This window comes from Symphalangus syndactylus, chromosome 2 (assembly GCF_028878055.3).
Source record: "Symphalangus syndactylus isolate Jambi chromosome 2, NHGRI_mSymSyn1-v2.1_pri, whole genome shotgun sequence".
NCBI lineage: Eukaryota > Metazoa > Chordata > Mammalia > Primates > Hylobatidae > Symphalangus > Symphalangus syndactylus.
Window position 1 is genome coordinate 134,562,634 of NC_072424.2, and position 21,872 is coordinate 134,584,505.

A 21,872-nucleotide genomic window follows, 5' to 3' on the forward strand; every position below is an offset into this window, starting at 1 on the left:
AAGGTTGCTTCATTCCAGACCCGTGGGATGCCCCCACAGTTACACCAAAATTCTGTTCTGAAAGATCTGCCCACTCAAATCAGATTCCCAAGGCCAAAACAAACAATAAAATGCATGACCTCCAAAAGGAGGTGGGAGTATAAACTATGGTGAGATCAGCCCCATAAAGAGTGAGCTTATTGGCTGAGGCGGCCAACATGCCTGTAATCCCAGCACTTTGGGAGGCTGAGGTGGGCGGATCATGATGTCAGGAGATGGAGACCACCCTGGCTAATGCGGTGAAACCCCATCTCTACTAAAAATACAAAAAAAAAAAAAAAATTACCCGGGCCTGTGGCACACGCTTGTAGTCTCAACTACTCAGGAGGCTGAGGCAGGAGAATCACGTGAGCCCAAGAGGCGGAAATTGCAGTGAGCCGAGATTGTGCACTGCACTCCAGCCTGGGCGACAGAGTGAGACTGCATCTCAAAAAAAAAAAGAAAAGAAAAAACAGGCTGGGCGCTGTGGCTCACACCTGCTGTAATCCCAGCAGTTTGGGAGACCAAGGCAGGTGGATCACCTGAGGTCGAGAGTTCGAGACCAGCCTGGCCAACATGGTGAAACCTCGTCTCTACTAAAAATACAAAAAAAAAATAGCTGGGAATGGTGGCGCGTGCCTGTAATCCCGGCTGAGGCAGAAGAATCACTTGAACCCAGGAGGCAGAGGGAGCCAAGATTGCACCACTGCACTGCAGCCTGAGCAACAGAGCGAAACTCCGTCTCAAAAAAAAAAAAAAAAAAGATTGAGCTTATCGATTTCATTCACATCTTCTTTTTGAATGGACTGGAAATTAGAATAAAAAAAACAGAGACTTTCTTCCGAAAGAAAACTAAAAGAGAAAGTGAACCACTTTCCACAGATAGAGGAAATACCTCTCATTGTGCTTCATAAAGTGATCTAAACCTATTGGAAGTGACATCCAGGAGACATACAAGCTCACATGGATGAATGAGGCTAGCATGCTGTGAGCTCCAGGAAGTTTGAAAGAAGCTGAGAAATGGCTCCATTGCTCATGACCATCCAAGGCAATCTCCAGTGATCTTCATGGTGACACCAGCCGCTTCTCTTCTCATGTTATTTACTAGTAGGTGATATTAGTCCGTTCTCACGCTGCTCTAAAGAACTGCCCGAGACTGGGTAATTTATCAAGGAAAGAGGTTTCATTGACTCAGTTCCACATGGCTGGAGAGGCCTCAGAAACTTACAATCATGGTGGAAGGGGAAGCAAACCCATCTTCTTCACAAGAGAGAGAAGTGTCAAGCAAAGCAAGGAAAAGCCCCTTCTAAAACCATCAGATCTCATGAGAATTCACTCACTATCATAAAAACAGCATGGGGATAACCACCCCCATGATTCAATTAACTTCCACCAGGTCCCTCCCATAATACGTGGGGATTACAGGAACCACAACTCAACATGAGATTTGGGGAGGGGCCCAGTGGCTCACGCCTGTAATCCCAGCACTTTGGGAGGCCGAGATAGGCAGATCACAAGGTCAGGAGGTGGAGAACAGCCTGGCCAACATGGTGAAACCCTGTCTCTACTAAAAATACAAAAATTAGCCAGGCGTGGTGGCACATGCCTGTAATCCCAGCTACTCAGGAGGCTGAGGCAGCAGAATTGCTTGAACCTGGTATGCAGTGGTTGCAGTGAGGCGAGATCGCACCACTGCACTCCAGCCTGGGCGACAGCAAGAGTCCGTCTCACAAAAAAAAAAAAAAAAAAAAAAAGGCTGGGGGCCCCGTGATTCACACCTGTAATCCCAGCACTTTGTGGGGCCCAGGAGGGCGGATCACCTGAGGTCGGGAGTTCGAGACCAGGCTGACCAATATGGAGAAACCCCATCTCTACTAAAAATACAAAATTAACCAAGTGTGGTGGTGCATGCCTGTAATCTCAGCTACTTAGGAGGCTGAGGCAGGAGAATTGCTTGACACCGGGAGGTGGAGGTTGTGGTGAGCTGAGATTGTGCCATTGCACTCCAGCCTGGGCAATAAGAACAAAACTCTGTCTCAAAAAAAAAAAAAAAAGGGGGGTGAGATTTGGGTGGGGACGCAGCCAAACCATGTCATCGTCGTTCTGCTTAGAGTGAAGGATCCCTTTCCACTTTACTCAAGAGAATGGTCATGCTTATAGTACTTTATCTCAGTGTCCTCCACAGCATTTTGCTGAGGAATCAAATCCGTCTGTTATTATGGGAAGAGTGCAGACTTTTAGGGAACTGAGATAAGAAAATCCTTTGGCTGGAATAATTTGTTCTTTATTTTACTAAGTCTCTCAGTAACATAGTGAACCTATCTGGGTGGTAAATAGATTCAAAGTCATAGGGGAAATGACCCAAATATATTATTTTGTTTTTACTCTTTTGTTATGCTGAGTTAATTTAGAAAATCAATGATACCCCAAGTGAAATAGCCTTTACTTAAACTCTTACAAATAAACTAGACATATGTCCTTAAAAATTAAAAACCAACCAGGCACGGTGATTCACACCTGTAATCCCAGCGCTTCAGGAGGCTGAGGCGGAAGAATCACCTGAGGCCAGGAGTTAGAGACCAGCCTGGGCCACATAGTAAGACTCTATCTCTACAATAAAAATAAAAAAAATTAGGCGGGGCGTGGTGGCTCACGCTTGTAATCCCAGCACTTTGGGAGGCCGAGGCGGGCGGATCATGAGGTCAGGAGATCGAGACCACGATGAAACCCTGTCTCTACTAAAAATACAAAAAAATTAGCCGGGCGTGGTGGCAGGCGCCTGTAGTCCCAGCTACTCGGAGAGGCTGAGGCAGGAGAATGGCATGAACCCGGGAGGCGGAGCTTGCAGTGAGCCGAGATCGCGCCACTGCACTCCAGCCTGGGCGACAGAGCAAGACTCCGTCTCAAAAAAAAAAAAAAATTAGCCAGGCATGATGTCATGTGCCTGTCATCCCAGCTACTCAGGAGGTTGAAGCGGGAGGATTGCTTGAACCCAGGAGTTTGAGGCTCAGTAAGCTATGATTACACCACTGCACTCCAGGCTAGGCAACAGGTGAGACCTTGTCTCTTAAAATAAATAAATAAAATAAAAACAACTTTTTTTTTTTTTTGAGATGTAGTTTCGCTCTTGTTGCCCAGTCTGGAGTGCAATGGCCTGATGTCGGCTCACTGCATCCTCCGCCTCCTGGGTTCAAGCGATTCTCCTGCCTAAGCCTTCCTAGTAGCTGGGATTACACACATGTGCCACCACACCTGGCTAATTTTTGTATTTTTAGTAGAGATGGGGTTTCACCATGTTGTTCAGGCTGGTCTCAAACCCCTGACCTCAGGTGATTTACCCGCCCCGGCCTCCCAGACTGCTGGGATTGCAGGCGTGGGCCACCAAACAACTCTTAATTGCTTAAATAATGGTGCAAAAAAGAATTTGTTATAATCAGCAGACCAAGGGACCATTCATAGAATAAGAGATAGATGAATTGGACTGATGGGGAAGTAGGGGGAATTAATTTAAGTTACTGATTGTTCCTTTTCTCAAAATTCTTTGGCAAAAATTAAAGTATGCCAAGTATCTATCAGTTTTATGATGACAAGACCATAAAACTTGTTTCTTTAAACATTTCCCTTATCTTACAACTATCTAAACAGGAATTTTCCCATTTAGCGCCCTATCAATCCAGAGTTAGGATTATGCTGCAATCTAGGAGGTCTCGTGTATCAAATGTTAATATTTATATAGTTATTAAAATATTTGATAATTTGTACAGGGGCTCTGTAAAATTAAATATCACATGCCATTTATAGTATTGGAAAAGAGTATAAATAGAAAATTATGTTCTAGCCTTTGGTGTTTTGTTTTGTTTTTGAGATGGAGTCTTGTCTGTTGCCCAGGCTGGAGTGCCGTGGTACAATCTCAGCTCACTGCAACCTCCGTCTCTCAGGTTCAACTGATTCTCCTGCCTCAGCCTCCTGAGTAGCTGGGATTACAGGCATGCATCCCCATGCCTGGATACTTTTTGTATTTTTAGTAGAGAGGGGATTTCGCCATGTTAACCAGGCTGGTCTCAAACTCCTGACCTCAGGTGATCCGCCTGCCTCAGCCTCCCAAAGTTCTGAGATTACAGGCGTGAGCCACCGCTCCTGGACCCTAGCCTTTGGTCTTTGCTGTAACACTTGTAAGATGACATATTTATGTGGTAGGTGTAAGGAAACACTTCTTTAAAGTACAACATTTAAGCAAAAGCTTTTACGTTATGTTGTGCTGTGGTTTTCAGACTGCATTTATCCACAGACTCTTTTCCAAACAAAATATTAAGTAAAAGCCAAGCAAATAAAACAAATGTGAACAGAGTTGTTGAGGGAGCAGTGGAGGGGCGTTGGTGATCCGCACCCTCTGAAGGGCCACAAATGCCCCTTAGAGGAACACCGGACCTGTAGGAACTTGAAAGCCGATGTAGTAAGGCTTATTTAAAAGAAAATAAATGAAAGGTGCTGTTTGAGATGACATATCTTTTCCTTGCAACTGCATGCATGTATGCGGGTGTGTTTGCGAAATACCATTTAATTAATATCCATTTCTTATGTCTATCATTGTTACTTTCAAGCTGTAACTTTTGTGGCATTTTAGGAGAGTGCAATACACAGATAATGGATTCTTTGTCTATAAGTTTCAAATTCCATTTTTAGAAAAACTGCAGTACAAAGTTTTTTAAAAAAAAATGTGCACATGGAATGTGCGTCCCACACTCCATGTATTGCAATGTCTATATTAATATACAATTTTTACAACTTGAAAATATCAAAATTAGCTATTGGCTGAAATCAGCTGGATCTTCCTACATTTGTTTAGATGGTCAAGAGAATACATTGTGTCTGATTGGAGAGGATGTTAGCGTCCTTGCACAGCTGTGCTGCCAAAAAGATTTCAGGAGCAAAGGTATAGGAGGTGGTGCAGAGAACCAAAGAATGATGAGGCACACAACATATTCACGCTTTCCTTGTAAAGCAGATATTAATAAGCAAACACACAAATGAAGCTGAGATAGGAAGGCTGAAGCTTTGGTTTAGTTGAGTTTGGTATTTTCCACCTATGGCCAATACTTTTTTCATGAAACTCAAGCAGAAATTGTGGAAGAGACAAATCCAGAAACAGACCTTCTCATAAATCCAAAGCATTAAATCTTAGGCCGAATAGAAAGGTCTGTGATTTTGGCCTGTTACGTATGTACAGTTAAAATAAGAGAGGTTTGTGTGACTTTTATGTACTGTAAGATTATTTATGTGTATGCCAACATACATTTTCAAATTGGATGCTTAATGCTGCATTTCTTTAAACATGTCATTCTCTGATTCAAGCTAAGTTGGAATTGTTTAAGTTCTTTTGGGGCTTTCAAGAGAAATCCTAGAGAAGAATCTGCTGTGAACCAAATTAATACACTAATCTCCATTTTGGTTTTTGGCAGCTTTGCTTCTTCCATGGAATATTAGCTCCTGTAATTGTAGTCATTGTGCAACTAATTGTATATACAATTATATTGCACGCATTTTGATGTTTGTAAATGCAAATGCTTTAGAGTGAGAAACCACCACAGGCTTAAATGAGGAAGATGGACAAGTGGGTGGATCTGTGGGTGTGGCCACCTGGCCAAGCCTGTCCACAGTGTCTTGTAATGAGGCTCCAGCTAGGAGCTTCCCCAACCTTCAATGTAGTTTGGCCAGTGGAGGATACTCGTCTTTGTAAAAGCATCTGAGTTACTTAGGGCAATGATAATATTTTCTATCCAATTTATTCAGATTGTATTATCTAAGATGGCCTTTATTTTCAAATTATATGATCTCTACAGTATTTGAAGTTTCCTAAGAACATAGGTAAAAGGAAAAAGAAAATGCTTATTGTATGTTATGTAATACTTGCTCAACCTACTCACAGAATTAGTGCCAGGATCAAATAAACTTGAAAATGGTAAAAGACATTGCAAACTGTGAAAAACTATTCACATCTATTGATATAAACACATGTTTGAATTACGTTTCGGCATTGAAATAAACATGAAAAGTTCAGATGACCACGTCAGCCCTCTCCTATGAGAACATGTGATGTTCGTTTTTTCTTCAGCAGCTTTATTGGAGTTTAATTTACATAACATAAAATCCATTCATTGTAAGGCTACAACGCAAGGATTTTTAGTAAATGCATACAGATGTGCAGCTATCTTAGAATCCATTTTAGATTCTATTTCAGGACATTTCTAAGACCCTAAAAATTTTCTTATGCCCGTTTGCAGCTAATCTCCGTGCTCACTCTAAGCTCTAAGAAATTCCTGATGTGTTTTCTGTCTCTATAGATTTGCCTTTTCTGGACATTGCATATGAATAGGGTCATATAAATATAGTCTTTTGCATCTGGCATCTTTCATTTAACATATTTTTTTTTTTTTTTTTTTGAGACGGAGTCTCGCTCTGTCGCCCAGGCTGGAGTGCAGTGGCGCGATCTCGGCTCACTGCAAGCTCCGCCTCCCGGGTTCACGCCATTCTCCTGCCTCAGCCTCTCCGAGTAGCTGGGACTACAGGCGCCCGCCACCACGCCCTGCTAATTTTTTGTATTTTTAGTAGAGACGGGGTTTCACCGTGGTCTCGATCTCCTGACCTCGTGATCCGCCTGCCTCGGCCTCCCAAAGTGCTGGGATTACAAGCGTGAGCCACCGCGCCCGGCCTTCATTTAACATATTTTTTAAAGATTCATCTATATTGAAACATGTTTCAATCTTGGTTTCTTTTTATTGCTGAATAGTATTCCATTGTAGGACTATATTACACTTTGTTTATCCACTCACCAGCTGATGGACATTTGGGTTATTTTGAGTTTGGGCCTATAATGAATAATGCTGCTGTGAACATTTACATACATATCTTTGTTTGAACATATGTTTTCATTTCCCTTGGATAGATTCTTAGCAGTTAATTGCTGGGTTTACAGCAAATTGATGTTTAACTTTTTAAGAAACTACCAATGTAGCCAGGCACAGTAGCTCATGCCTGTAATCCCAGTGATTTGGGAGGCTGAGGCAGGAGGATCACTTGAGGCCAGCACTTCGAGACTGGGCTGGGCAACGTAATGAGACCCTGTATCTGCAAAAAATAAAATTAGCTGGGCATGGTGGCATGCTCCTGTGGTCCCAGCTACATGGGAGGCTGAAACAGGAAAATCGCTTGAGCCCAGGAGCTCGAGGATGCAGTGAGCTATGACGGCACCACTGCACTCCAGCCTGGGCAACAGGGCAAGACCCTGTCTCAAAAGGAAGGAAGGAGGGAGGGAAACTGCCAGTCTGTTATCCCGAGTGGCTATATCATTTTACATTCCCACCAGCAATGTACGCGGGTTCCAGCTTCTCCACATCCTCACCAACACCTGATACTGTCTGGCTTTTTTATGATAGCCATCCTAGTGGGTATGTCGTGGTATCTTGTTGTGGTTTTGATTTGCATCTCCCTGATGACTAATGAGTTGAGCATCTTCTTATGTGGTTATTAGACATTCATTTATCTTTTCTGTTGAAATATCTACTCAAATCTTTTGACCATTATTAAAACTGTGTCAGGCTGGGTGTGGTGGCTCATGCCTGCAATCCCAGCACTTTGGGGGCTGAGGCAGGAGGATCACTGGAGTCCAGGAGTTCAAGACCAGCCTGGGCATCATAGTGAGATGCTGTCTCTACAAAAAAATTTAAAAATTAGCTGGGCATTGTGGCGCACACTGGTAATTCCAGCTAAGGCTGAGGCTGGAGGATTGCTTGGGTCCCGAAGGTCAAGGCTGCAGTGAGTTGGGATCGTACCACTGCCCTCCAGCCTGGACGACAGACACTACTTGTTTTTTCCCATTAATTGCCACTTCACCCTACACTGTCTTGTGGCTTCTTTTATTCTGTCGTCTTCCACTGTTATTGAACTTCTGTACTATTATTTAACTTTTAGTGTACATATTTTTTCTTTCCTCAACCTTGATTTTCAAACCCCTTAAGAAGAGCACTTCTACCTTATTCATTCTCTTCTATAGCAAATCCAACAAATTACCCTGAAAATAATAAATCTTCAATAAATATTTGTGACAAATAATAAAAAGCTCATTGTCTTTATGTAAATATTGTCAGCTTATCTGGTATCATAATTTAATAAGTTGCCTTGAATTTTGTTTCCTTATTGCTTATTGTGTACATCAGAGTCTTTAGTTTTAAAATCATTTTTGAAGCCTCAGCACTTTGGGAGGCTGAGGCAGGAGGATCACTTGAGCCCAGAAGTTCGAGACCAGCCTGGGCAACAAAGAGAGAGCCTACCTCTACAAAAAATACAAAAATTAGCCACTCATGGTGGCGAATGCCTCCCATAGTGTTCCCAGCTACAGGGGAGGCTAAGGCAGGAGGATCACTTGAGGCCAGGAAGTCGAGGCTGCAGTGAGTCATGTTCATGCCACTGCACTCCAGCCTGGTGACACCAAAACCCAATGTAAATAAATAAATAAATAAACAGTTTTGAGAAGAAGGAGTATATCAGAGTGTAAACTGGGACAAACAGATTTAATTATCAGAGAAATATTTTTTTAAAATTCTAAGGAAACTCTAAACCTTATGGTAATTAATATATTTAAATAAAGTAAATTCAAAATTTTAGGCACTCTACTTTTTATCCAAATATCCCTGCGTACCTTAACAAAACAGCAATCGCATAATTGATCAAAATGGGCAACTCTCTCAAGTATACCAAAGACTAAGTAGAAAGCAAACCAAACACCTCACCTATCACCAGTACTTTTGACCCAAAATAAAAGATTTCAAATTATACATATAAACTTACTTATGTATAAGCCTGAATGTAAAACAAAAACAACTTCCCCTATTACAAGTAAATAACGAGAAAAAAAAAAACTTTTGAGCCTTACCTGGAAGGATGCCAAAGATATACACTTGAGAATATTTTAAGGTAATTAGCATTTTTGTCTCTGTGTCAGTTAAAATAGGCTTTTGCCTGCTACTAATTTTCTTTGGGTTACTGAGACCATTGTATGAATGAAGGGCTGTTAAAGGCCATTTATATTGTGCAAACAGAGGCACAAATTAGAGAGGGCATGTTAATAAGGAAAGGGGGCTTATGAGTGCTCAATTATGAGCCCAGAACCTGTTCCTATTTTAGAGGGATAGAAAACACATCAATCTTGCTTTTAGAATATTTTCAATTAAAATGAACAGCTCACGGCACACTAAGAGCCAGCAAAGGCTGCGGCCTTGTAGATTTTGAATCATTCTTGCCTACCATCTTAGTTTCAAAACTGATATACGTATAATGAGCTGAAATATCATTTGAGATCCCAGAAGGCCAAGGTCCCTGAGCTGCATAAGAAATTCGAAAGGAAAAGAAATATAAAACTGGACCATCTGTTTCCCTTTTCAACATGCAACCTTTGGAGTAGAAAATTTGGAAGAGGATGCTATTTAAAACCTGAATAGGGATGAAATACAGTACACACGCTCACAACATATCATTAACTTCCTCTCTCCTACGCATAATCAATAGCGTCTGCAAGCCTAGTTCTGCATGTTAAAAACAAAGCCCAATGTTAGCCGCACAGAGCAGCTCACCCTTCTCCCCACACAGAGACAATAGTGAGTCGTAATAGACTCACCAGGCAGACTCACTCTCCAGCCCTAGGCAGTGCCTCCTGCCTAATTGGCGTAAGCAAAGGGAGGCGACCACTCTGCGCAGGCAAGTGTTTGGGGAATCTAATTCTAGTTTGCATATGCAACTATATGTATGAGCCTGGTTTTGCCCCTGTGTTAGCCACTACTTCCAGTGGCCTGCTATCATGTTCCTGATATGTATTTATGAAAACATCGCAAGATATTGTCCCCAAAGCTACCTTTTCCCCTCTATGAAATACCTATTTTGGATTTATAGCTAAGCGGGTAGCCAGTGTTCATATAATGTTCATAGAGTGGAAATACACAAAATAAAACAGTAACGGGTGGCAAGAATGAAGGTCTTTAGTCTCAGAGTAGAAAAACCACTGTGCCTCAATACTATTCAGTAAGCCCAATGCTGAACTTTTGCAAACCATAATTGTATTGGATTTTTGGCCTTTCTTTTTCAGGTGGCATCAGTCCTCCCTCTTGAAACCTTTGTAACAATTAAGGTTGAAGTGCCATTTAAAGAAAAAGGAAGGCAAAGAAATGAGCTCTAGGAAGCCATGGTGAGTCATTTGTCAATGTATCCTTTCTGGAGCTCATTGGGGAAGCAGGCTTCAGGGTGATGGGATCATAGACTTTATTTTGAATTTGTCTGTTACAACCTTAAAGCTTTCTTCAAGGGAAATACGTAGGGTTCATGTCTGATATATAACGTCTGTTGCTATGGAAAGGTTTATACTTAATCATACGACAGTGTTCTCTTAGGAGTGGGGAAACTGGGGTATCAGTTCATCTTGTTTCAAAAATCCATACGTTTTACAGGATAAAACAAGACAAAAAACGTGTACAGCACATGTTTCTGACATTAGAGGAAAATTTGAAAGGCCTTTTTTACATTGTGTGTATCGAGATGCCATTCTGCATTCAAAAATGCATAGTAGACTCTTACTGCAAAAGTTAATGATAGAGATGTCAGTTACTCACAGTATATTATCTAAGCTCTTCTGATATTTCCATCTCTAAACTCATGTCCACGTTGCCTTTCTCGTTTCCACCCAAATGTCTGTTGTTGGCTCCACAAGAGAGCTGTCCTTTTGGCATATTATCTAGTGCTCTGTTCTTGGTGAACAATTTCACCACATTGTGATTGTACTATGAACGCTTGCTGTTCATGAGCCCAGCACTGTTTAAAATAGAAAGGTGGAGGCTGCCCTAATATTATAGTCTTGGCTTTTCTAGAAAAATGCAACAATTGTTCAAGCACAATCTAAACATTTTCAACGTTCAGATTTTTCTTTCTATTAAACATTGAAAAGTATTGTTTGTTTTTTCACAGTAATACGTTGTATGGTGCTAACTACTGCACTTGTATGGAAGGAGGCAGGAGCGTGGACTGTAGAGTCAGACAGCCCAGCTCTGCCGTGCGTAATTTTGGGCAGGCTTCTTAACCTTTCTCTGCCTGTTCCCACATCTGTAACATTGGGATAATAATAGGACCTATTTCATAGAGTTGGGGTGGGAATTAAACAAGATAGTTCTGATAAAGCACTTACAATGGTGAATGACACATAGTAGGTAGGCAGTTAAGTGTTGGTTTATTACATTGTTGAAAATCTTCATCATCCTACAATTTTTACTCTTGCCTTTCTTCTGTGTGTGTGTGTGTGTGTGTGTGTGTGTGTGTGTGTGTTAGACGGGGTCTTACTCTCTCGCCCAGGATGGAGTGCAGCAGTGAGATCTCGGCTCACTGCAGCCTCCGCCTCCCAGGTTCAAGCGATTCTCCTGTCTTAGCCTCCCGAGTATCTGGGATGACAGGCACCCGCCACCATGCCTGGCTAATTTTTGTATTTTTAGTAGAGACAGAGTTTCACCATGCTGGCCAGGCTGGTCTCAAACTCCTGACCTCAGGTGATCCACCCATTTCGGCCTCCCAAAGTGCTAGGATTACAGGCGTGAGCCACCACGCCCAGCCTGCCTTTCTTCTTGAATATGCAACTACTTCGTTTAACTCAGAGGAATTTAAAGTAGTAGACTCTGGGATAGTGTTGAAGGATGTTTGAAAAATATGTGGAAATGAGAACTTTTCAGTGCCCCACAAACAATATTAAGAATCTAACTGATGACCTTCCCACATCTGTGAGGACAACTTTGCCCTCAATCTGTAATGACTGTGATTCCCTTTCTGCCCACTGTCTCACCAAAACCTTCATTTTGGTTCTAGATGATCTAAACATGAAAACAGTTTGTCCAGGTGTATACGTTTTATATATGTTTTAAAAATCTGTTTACATCAACCGCTTTCTCTCTCTTTTTTTTTTTTTTTTTTTTTTTGAGACAGGGTCTTGCTGTGTTACTCAAGCTGTAGCACAATGGTGCAGTCTCGGCTCACTGCAACGTCTGCCTCCCAGGTTCAAGCAATTCTGGTACCTCAGCCTCCCAAGAGGCTGGGATTACAGGTGTGCTGCCATGCCTGGCTAGTTTTTGTATTTTTAGTAGAGATGGGGTTTCATCGTGTTGACCAGGCTGGTCTCGAACTCCTGGCCTCATGTGATCCACTCGCCTTGGCCTCCCAAAGAGCTGGGATTACAGGCATGAGCCACTGCACCCAGCCCCACATCAACTACTTTCGTGCAGTGAGTCTTCCCTACTCACAGTTCTTACATGTTATCAAATGTAGAAAGATGTTAAAAAACAGTTTTGATAATTAACCACAATATATATAAGGCTTTCCCAGTATCACAAGTTTAATAAATGTAGGTGTCTAGAGAAAGACAAAGAGCTCATCTTGTATACATCCAAACCGATGACCAAGGTTTCAGCCCAGACCTGGAATTCATTGTCAGTGTTTGGCATTTACCACAACCAGTGGAATCAATATTAGTGGGACCCTTTTTCTTTATGCAGGACATAATTTGGTACTGTCAAGTCAATCTGGCTACAATTGAATGGAAGTTTTTGTTCTTTAAATGCTATTTCAAAAACATTTTATTTATATACAATCTCTAGTGAGGTCAAATTCCCCTGTAAATATTATCTAATTTGTTCTCATAACATCTCTAAGTGATAGGATGCATTTGTCTTTATTATTAGCATCTGGTGTTAGGAGATTCACATTTACTTTGTCGGAAATCACCAGGAATAAATCTCATGTAGACACTAATGGAAAATATAATAGGAGATAAATACAGGTATGTCTGCAAATGAAGATATTTTCCCACCTTCGAAATCTGTTGACTAAAAAGATAAAAAGTGGAACAACTTATGATGATTGAATAGTAATAAAAAGCTGCATTTAATCTAAATCTCTCTTTCCTATGATTACAGCATGCTAAATATTACTCAATACTAGGAAGTCTGCTGATGAGCTATGTAAATGTTTTCCAATAAAATTAAATAGATTAGATTTGGAAAGAGAATGCTAATGTTTTGAAGGCTTTTAGGGAGTCTTCTTTTAAAACTTTTCTGAAAAATATAATTTAAGAGCATGTGTCATAGTTTCAATAGTCCCTAGCAGAGTGAACGCCATTGTTCCCGTGTGGGTAGAACAGGCAGAGGCAACCATGATGTTCGAGAAGTTCTTGTCATCTGTGATCCTTTATTGTTAATTCTCTTCATGTATTTTGCCTGCTGCTTTGTTTTGGTTGTCAAAGTTTGTTACTGAGACAAGACTAAGATCATCCTATTCTGACAGTCGCGGATTGACTTGGCATGACGCACCATGAGGTGAGTTTAATTGCTGTTAATATTAGAAGGATGAATAATCCTATTAAAAAGATGAACAGTTATAAAAAAATAAATAAGTGGAGGCAAGTCTGGATTACATGAAAGAAAGATAGCTTGATGAGGGGAAACCCATTAACCTGAAAGGAGACAGTTCTTTGCTTCTAATTTAGCAGTTGTGAGCAAGACTGCATTCATACCAAATCAAAATGGAAACAATTTTTCTGTATCATTTATAGACTTAAATATTAGGTGTTCTTATACAAGGAAAAAGAGATCCTACTGTGATTCCTAATTGCTCATAGAATACCAGGATGCCATGTTAGATGAGTTGACGTTGTTTATAGAATACCAGGATGCCATGTTAGATGAGTTGATGTTGTTTATAGAATACCAGGATGGCGGCCGGGCGTGGTGGCTCATGCCTGTAATCACAGCACTTTGGGAGGCCGAGGTGGGCAGATCACGAGGTCAGGAGATCGAACCATCCTGGCTAACACGGTGAAACCCCGTCTCTACTAAAAACACAAAAAAATTAGCCGGGCATGGTGGTGGGTGCCTGTAGTCCCAGCTACTCTGGAGGCTGAGGCAGGAGAATGGCATGAACCCAGGAGGCAGAGCTTGCAGTGAGCCGAGACCGAGCCACTGCACTTCAGCCTGGGCGACAGAGTGAGACTCCGTCTCAAAAAAAAAAAAAAAAAAAAAAAGAATACCAGGATGGCATGTTAAATGAGTTTTTTTTCCCCCATCTTGTTCTTAGATATTATTACTGAGTCAAAAGAGGTAACTCTACATTAGGTCAAGAGCACAATACTCAACACCAGCGCTTCTCAGACTCAAATGTGGCTGTGCATCACTGGGATCTTGATACATTGCGGATTCAGATTCAGAGGCTCTGGGTCAGGGCCTGAGATGCTGTACTGGAGAAGCTCCCAGGAGATTCCCAAGCTGCTGATTCATGGCCACTCTTTGAGAAGCCAGGCTTCAGACAACTGTTTTATTTTATTATTTATTTATTTGTTTGTTTGAGACAGGGCTCACTCTGTCGCCCAGGCTGGAGTGCAGTAGCGTAATCTCAGCTCACTGCAACCTCTACCTCCTGGGTTCAAGTGATTCTCCCACCTCAACCTCCCAAGTAGCTGGGATCACAGGTGCCTGCCACCATGCCTGGCTGATTTTTGTATATTTAGTAGAGACGGGGTTTCACCATGTTTGCCAGGCTGGTCTCGAACTCCTGACCTCAGGTGATCTATCCTCCTCCGCCTCCCAGAGTGCAGAGATTACAGGTGTGAGCCACTGTGCCCAGCCCAGAGAACTATTTTAAAAAGAACTCAGCCAGGCTTGGTGGCCCATGCCTATAATCCAAGCACTGTGGGAGGCAGAGGTGGGCAGATCACGAGGTCAGGAGTTCGAGACCAGCCTGGCCAGCATGGTGAAACTAACAAAATATAAAAAATTAGCCAGGCATGGTGGCACGCACCTGTAATCCAGCTGCTTGGGAGGCTGAGGCAGGACAGTCACTTGAACCAGGGAGGCAGAGGTTGCAGTGAGCCGAGATTGCGCCACTGCACTCCAGCCTGGGTGACAGAGCAAGACTCCATCTCAAAAACAAAAACAAACAAACAAAAAAACTCCGCACCCACACAGGGTAAGTTGTTTTGTCAAAGTCTGGGATGAGTAAAGACTCAGGACCATAGGAGGCATGCCTGGAAGGGCAGACTCTCCAGTCTCACAGCCAAATGCCACCTCTGTGCGCTGCGTGACACCTCCTGAGACACTGATGAGTTTCTTTTATCAAAGTCAAGTTTGCCCATGCTAGGCTCATTATTTTAGGAAATTGAATGTCATCAATATAACAAAATATGAACCACTTGTTCTGGAATGGAAATGGAGAGAACAAGGAAATTTAAAGTTTCAAGGACTCCTTTAAAGACAACTAGAAACACCAGTAAGAGAAGCCAAAATGGAGCAGTCTGGAAAGGCAGGAAGTCTCCTGGTTTCCATCAGAGCTTTATTAGTGGTCTCCTTCAATCCCTTCCTTCCTTCCTTATGGTCACAGTTATTAGATGGCTACAGGAAACATGGGAATATTCTGTCTATATGATAGACATCACCACTGAAATTCACAATGCCTTAGTAAAAGGGAGCAGTATGCTTCTCCTTCCTCCTCCCACAGACTAAGTTGTTAAGAGAACACTGCGAGGAACACACAGCATGCACATCTCAGCCATTCAGCCTGCGTCCAGGACATGCTATTTATTGGTGGTTACATACTAGTAAGATCATCTGACACCCCCCAGTGTGAAGTCTGGTGTTGTGGGCTCTTGAATGCATTAATCTTAATCAAACCTCAGATAGCTGAATAAGAGGGAGAACATTGAATTACTTTGAATAATTAAGAATGTATTTGAGTCAGGAGAGCTTTAAATGAAAAAAATAGGTTTCAGAAACTTGACTGCATGTTAAATACTGTGCATTTGGGTTATCAAGACTATCATTTATTACTTCTCTGGTTAAGTGTGTAGGAACAGCACAAACATGAAGCATAGACTTGCTTGAATAGATGATAGGAAAGCAAATGACAGGTATATGCACAGCAGGTGCATTAAAAGTCCATGAAGTTATCAGTGACTTTGCGGTTATAATACAGCCACAAAGATGAAGACTTTTTTCTTGCTTTTCAACTTACAATTATATATGTATGTGTATGTATATATGCATACATATATAACTTATAATTATATGTGTGTATTATATATGCATGTATATACATATATATAAAATACATCTATTGTTTCTGAAACCATGAACCACTACATATATCACACTGATGTCCTTAAATCTGGAAAAAAAATCTCTGATGATCATTTCATGACATTATTGAAGGTTATTTATTCTAAAATTAATTTATTCTTCTATCCACAACATAACCTTTTTTTAAAAATGGTTGTGACAAATTTATTAGCTACTAACTCACATAATTTCTTTGGCCTTGCTCTACAAAGACAAATTTACTTCTAGCATGTTAGAAAACTATCTACTCTTTCTAGTGCACACAATTAGAAAGCAAACACAGCAGATACACGTGACATGGAAAGCCTCCCTTCCTTCTACCAGGTCATGAAAGTGATGGAGAAAACAAAACAACAAACTCAGACATTGTCTGAAACTGGTACCAGACTGGGCCACATATTGAGAGTTCTGAATTTATAATACTTGCTTGGAAACCTAATCCTAAATCCATTGTCTTGGAATAGGACACTAAGCAAATAAATTAACATAAAAATAGGTCCAAAGACTTTAAAACCTTTGGATCCGATAGAAGCAAGTGCAAAAGAACTCTTTGAGGTTACTTTCAAAACATAGAGGTCAGAAGTTGTATTAATTGGCTGGGGCTGCCATAACAAAATACCATAGACTGGATGGATTAAACAATAAAATTTTATTTTATTTATTTTCTCATAATTTTGGAAGTTGGGGAGGCCAAGATCAAGGTATCAGCAGGTTAGATTTCACTTGAAGACTCATTTCTTGACTTATAGAGGGCACCTCATTGCATCTTCACATGGCCTTTTCCAGAGCAGATACATCTCTGGTGTCTCTTTCTTTCTCTTTTCTTTCTTTCTTTCTTTCTTTCTTTCTTTCTTTCTTTCTTTCTTTCTTTCTTTCTTTCTTTCTTCCTTTCTTTCTTTCTTTCCTTTCTTCCTTCCTTTCTTCCTTCCTTCCTTCCTTCCTTCCTTCCTTCCTTCCTTCCTTCTTTTCTTTTCTTTTCTTTTCTTTCTTTCTTTTCTTTTTTTTTTTTGTGAGATGGAGTCTCACTGTGTTGCCCAGGCTGGAGTGCAGTGGCGCAGTCTTGGCTCACTGCAACCTCCGCCTCCTGGGTTCAAGTGGTTCTTCTGCCTCAGTTTCCTGAGTAGCTGGGACTACAGGCGTACACCACCACGCCCAGCTAATTTTTGTATTTTTAGTAGAGACGAGGTTTCAACACATTAGCCAGGCTGGTCTCAAACTCCTGACCTCGTGATCCGCCTGCCTCAGCCTCCCAACGTGCTGGGATTACAGGTGTGAGCCACCGCACCCGGCCTCTCTTTCTCTTTTCATAAGGATACCAGTCATGCTGTATTAAGGCCCCATTCTTTTTTTTTTTTTTTTTTTTGAGATGGAGTTTTGCTCTTATTTCCCAGGCTAGAGTGCAAGGGCACGATCTCGGCTCATTGCAGCCTCCACCTCCTGGGTTCAAGCAATTCTCCTGCCTCAGCCTCCTGAGTAGCTGGGCTTACAGGCATACACCACCACTCCCGGCTAACTTTGTATTTTTAGTAGAGACGGGGTTTATCCATGTTGGTCCAGCTGGTCTTGAACTCCCGGCTTCAAGTGATCCGCCCACCTCGGCCTCCCAGAATGGTGGGATTAGAGGCATGAGCCACCATGCCTGGCCCCAGCCCCACTCTCATGACCTCATTTAACCTTAATTACCTCTTTAAAGGCCCTGTCTCCAAATCTGGTCACATTGAGTGTTAGGGCTCTGTACTTTTGTGTTCTCCAAAGAAACAGAACCAACAGAATATATATGTATAAATAATGAGATTTATTTTCATATGTATACATATATATGAAAAGCGATTTATTGTAAGGCATTGGCTCATGTGATTATGCTGACTGAGAGGTCCCATGATATGCCTTCTGTAAGCCAGAGCCACAGGAAGGCCTATTGTGTTGTTTAAGGGCTTGAGAGCCACAGAACCAATGGTAAAGATTCCAGTTGAAGTCTGAAAGCCTGAGAACCAGGAGCCTCAAGGGCAGGAGGTTGATATCCCAGCTTAAGCAATCAGGCAGAGAGAGAATTTAACCTTCCTTCATGGTTTTCCTATTGAGTTCCTCAGTGAACTGGATGATGTCCACCTTGGGGAAGCCCATCTACTTTACTCAGTTCACCAATTCAAATGCTAATCTCTTTTGGAAACACCCTCAGGGACATGCCAGAAATGATGTTTAACCAACTATCTGGGCATTCCATGGCCCAGTCAAGTTGACACATAAACTTAACCGTCACAGGCTTCAACATATAAACAGGGTTGTGGAGAGGGACACAGTTCAGTCCATAACAGAAACCTTTCTCTGAAAAACGAATTAAAGCACTGAAGATGAATACAAAACAACAACCACAAAAAATGTTACAAAGTACACAAGGAATGAAACTACCATTAAAAAAAGTCATTGGAGGCAAAAATCAAGAGAATTAGCACCAAAACAACTACAGATAACAGAACAAAATAAAAAACACTCTAAAGTAATATGCTTAAAATGAGTAAAGAGATTTTTAAAGGAAGTGAAAACATAATGAAACAATAGGACACTGAAAATAAAGAGTAGGCAAACTTGAAAAGACATAGAATGTCTAGAAATGAAATGTATAGACCTGGAAATGTTAATGGATATGTTAAATAGCATATTAGACACATCTAAAGAAAAAATTAGCAAACTGGAAGATATATATAAGGAATTTGCCCATAATGAAGTATGGAAAGAAAGAGAAGAGATTAAAAAGTGGTTCAGAGATAAGGAAGATAAAACGAGAAGGTCCAACATATATCTAATATGTCTCAAGGAAACACTGGAGAGAGCAGAAAATGGGATGATGATTTTCTGTAATGAAATACAAGAGTCTAAAACATGAAGAAATACAGTGATTCCCAGGCAGGAAAAATAGACAGGTAAGTATATATCTAATTTGAGAAAAATTCAACAATTTCAATGTTTCCCACAAAGGAAATCTCAATAGACAACACAAAATTGATTTCATATACAACACATTCTCTGGTCATAATGCAGTAAAATTAGAAATTAATAACAAAATGATAGCTGCTTGGAAAATGAAAATGACCATAGTATCAATAAAAAGGGTCTGAAAAAAACACAACCTACGTTAAAGCATGAATTGAATCTTTTTAACTATTTTTTCACCCCTATATATATATATATGAAAACAAATTTTTAAGGTACAGTATATGGCATATAGCTGTACCTGATTATTTATAATTCTGGTTTTTTTTTTTTTTTTGAGATGGAGTCTCGCTCTGTTGCCCAGCCTGGAGTGTAGTGGCGCAATCTCGGCTCACTGCAAGCTCCGCCTCCCGGGTTCACGCCATTCTCCTGCCTCAGCCTCCGGAGTAGCTTGGACTACAGGCGCCCGCCACCGCGCCCGGCTAATTTTTTGTATTTTTAGTAGAGACGGGGTTTCACCGTGGTCTCGATCTCCTGACCTCGTGATCCTCCCGCCTCGGCCTCCCAAAGTGCTGGGATTACAGGCGTGAGCCACCGCACCCGGCCTGGTTTTTTGTTTTTTGAGATGGAGCCTCGCTCTGTTCACCAGGCTGGAGTGAAGTGGTGCAATCTTGGCTTGCTGCAACCTCCACCTCCCGGGTTTGAATGATTCTCTTGCCTCAGCCTCCACACCATGCTCAGCTAATTTTTGTATATTTGGTAGAGACAGCATTTCACCATGTTGGTCAGGCTAGTCTCAAACTCCTGACTTCAGGTTATCCACCTGCCTCAGCCTCCCAAAGTGCTAGGATTACAGGCATGAGCCACTGTGCCCAGCCTATAATTCTGGTTTTATAAGCAAATAATTTTCCTTTGCTTCATGGCTATTCCTGAGACTACTTTGCTAACTTCTGTCTGATCTTGATACTAGAGGACTACATTTTGTTGGTACTTTACAAAGTGCTTCTGCATACATTCCTGTCATCCTCTAATTTCCCCCTCTTGATGATGTAAATGAGAGATGCATTTATGACATCCTTAACTTAACTAGAATGCAAATCACTTAGCAATATGCAAATGAATGAATACTGCTAGAGTCAGAAATTTCTTGTAAGTGATTTTTACTTCCTGTTACAGAATATAGAGACTTCATTCAAATATGCCCAGTGAGTACAGACTTACAGTGGAAAATTACTGATATTAAGGATTGAAGAGCTTGAAGACAGTATTCTCCCACTAGTATTAAGTATTAGATACACAATATAATAGATTTGTTAATTGATTTAAGAAAAGAACAGTCTGAATAATCCTAAGATATTTAATAATAAAATGTAACAGAAACATTGTATATAGAAAAACATTGTTTCCTTTAAAAATGTGACAATGGCCGGGCACAGTGGCTCACACCTGTAATCTTAATATTTTGGGAGGCTGAGAAGGGAGAATCACTGGAGGCCAGGCCAATTCAAGACCAGCCTGGTCAACATGATGAGACTCATCTCTCCAAATTTTTAAAAAAAAATTAACCAGGCAGCCGGGCGCAGTGGCTCACACCTGTAATCCTAGCACTTTGGGAGGCCGAGGCAGGCAGATCACTGGAGGCCAGGAGTTCAAGACCAGCCTGGCCAACACGGGGAAACCCTGTCTCTACTAAAAATACAAAAATTAGCCAGGTGTGGTAACGTGAACCTATAGTCCCAGCCACTCCGGAGGCTGAGGCAGGAGAGTTGCTTGAACCCAGTGGACAGAGGTTGCAATGAGCAGAGATCGCGCCACTTCACTCCAGCCTAGGGGAAAGGGCGAAATTCCATCTCAAAAAAAAAAATTATATATATATATTAACCAGGCACGGTGGCACACTTCTGTAGTCTCAGCTACTCAGGAGCTAAGGCCAGAGGATCCCTTGAGCCTAGGAGTTCAAGGTTACAGTGAGCTATGATCGTGCCACTGCACTCCAAATTTTGATGTTAAGACCTAAACTTCTACTAAGGATTATGTTCATGTCATTTCTTTAATAAATAACCCATAGTGAGCTGGGCACATTGGCTCACACCTGTAATCCCAGCACGTTGGGAGGCCAAGGCGGGCAGATCACTTGAGGTCAGGAGTTCAAGACCAGCCTGGTCAACATGGTGAAACCCCGTTTCTACTAAAAATACAAATAATTAGCTGGGCGTGGTGTCGAGCATCTGTAATCCCAGCTACTCAGGAGGCTGAGGCAGAAGAATTGTTTGAACCCAGGAGGCAGAGGTTGCAGTGAGTCGAGATCATGCTACCGCACTCCAGCCTGGGTGACAGAGCGAGACTCTGTCTCAAAAAAATAAACAAACAAACAAACAAATAAATAAATAAATAAAATAACCCATAGAGGTCTACTTGGGGAATATTTTCATTTCTGAACGTGTCTGTAGTGAACTTTGGTTGATACTCCAGACAGGCAGGCAGCTGTGTCAGGAAACGCTGCATAGGCCTGCTAGGATTCACAAGCCCAGGCACAACCAAATGGCAAAGCATTGAACAAATAATTCTGACAGTTTTTAGTGTCGAAAGGACATGTCTGCTGTCCTTTTTATCTATGTTGGGCTGAATATTTCTGCCTGGAGCCAACCTTGACATAAACTCTTTCTATTCACTGGCTTCCCCAAGAAATCCAATCAGTTCAATATCCTTAAAGATTTACTGAAGGCTGATGGTGGCATC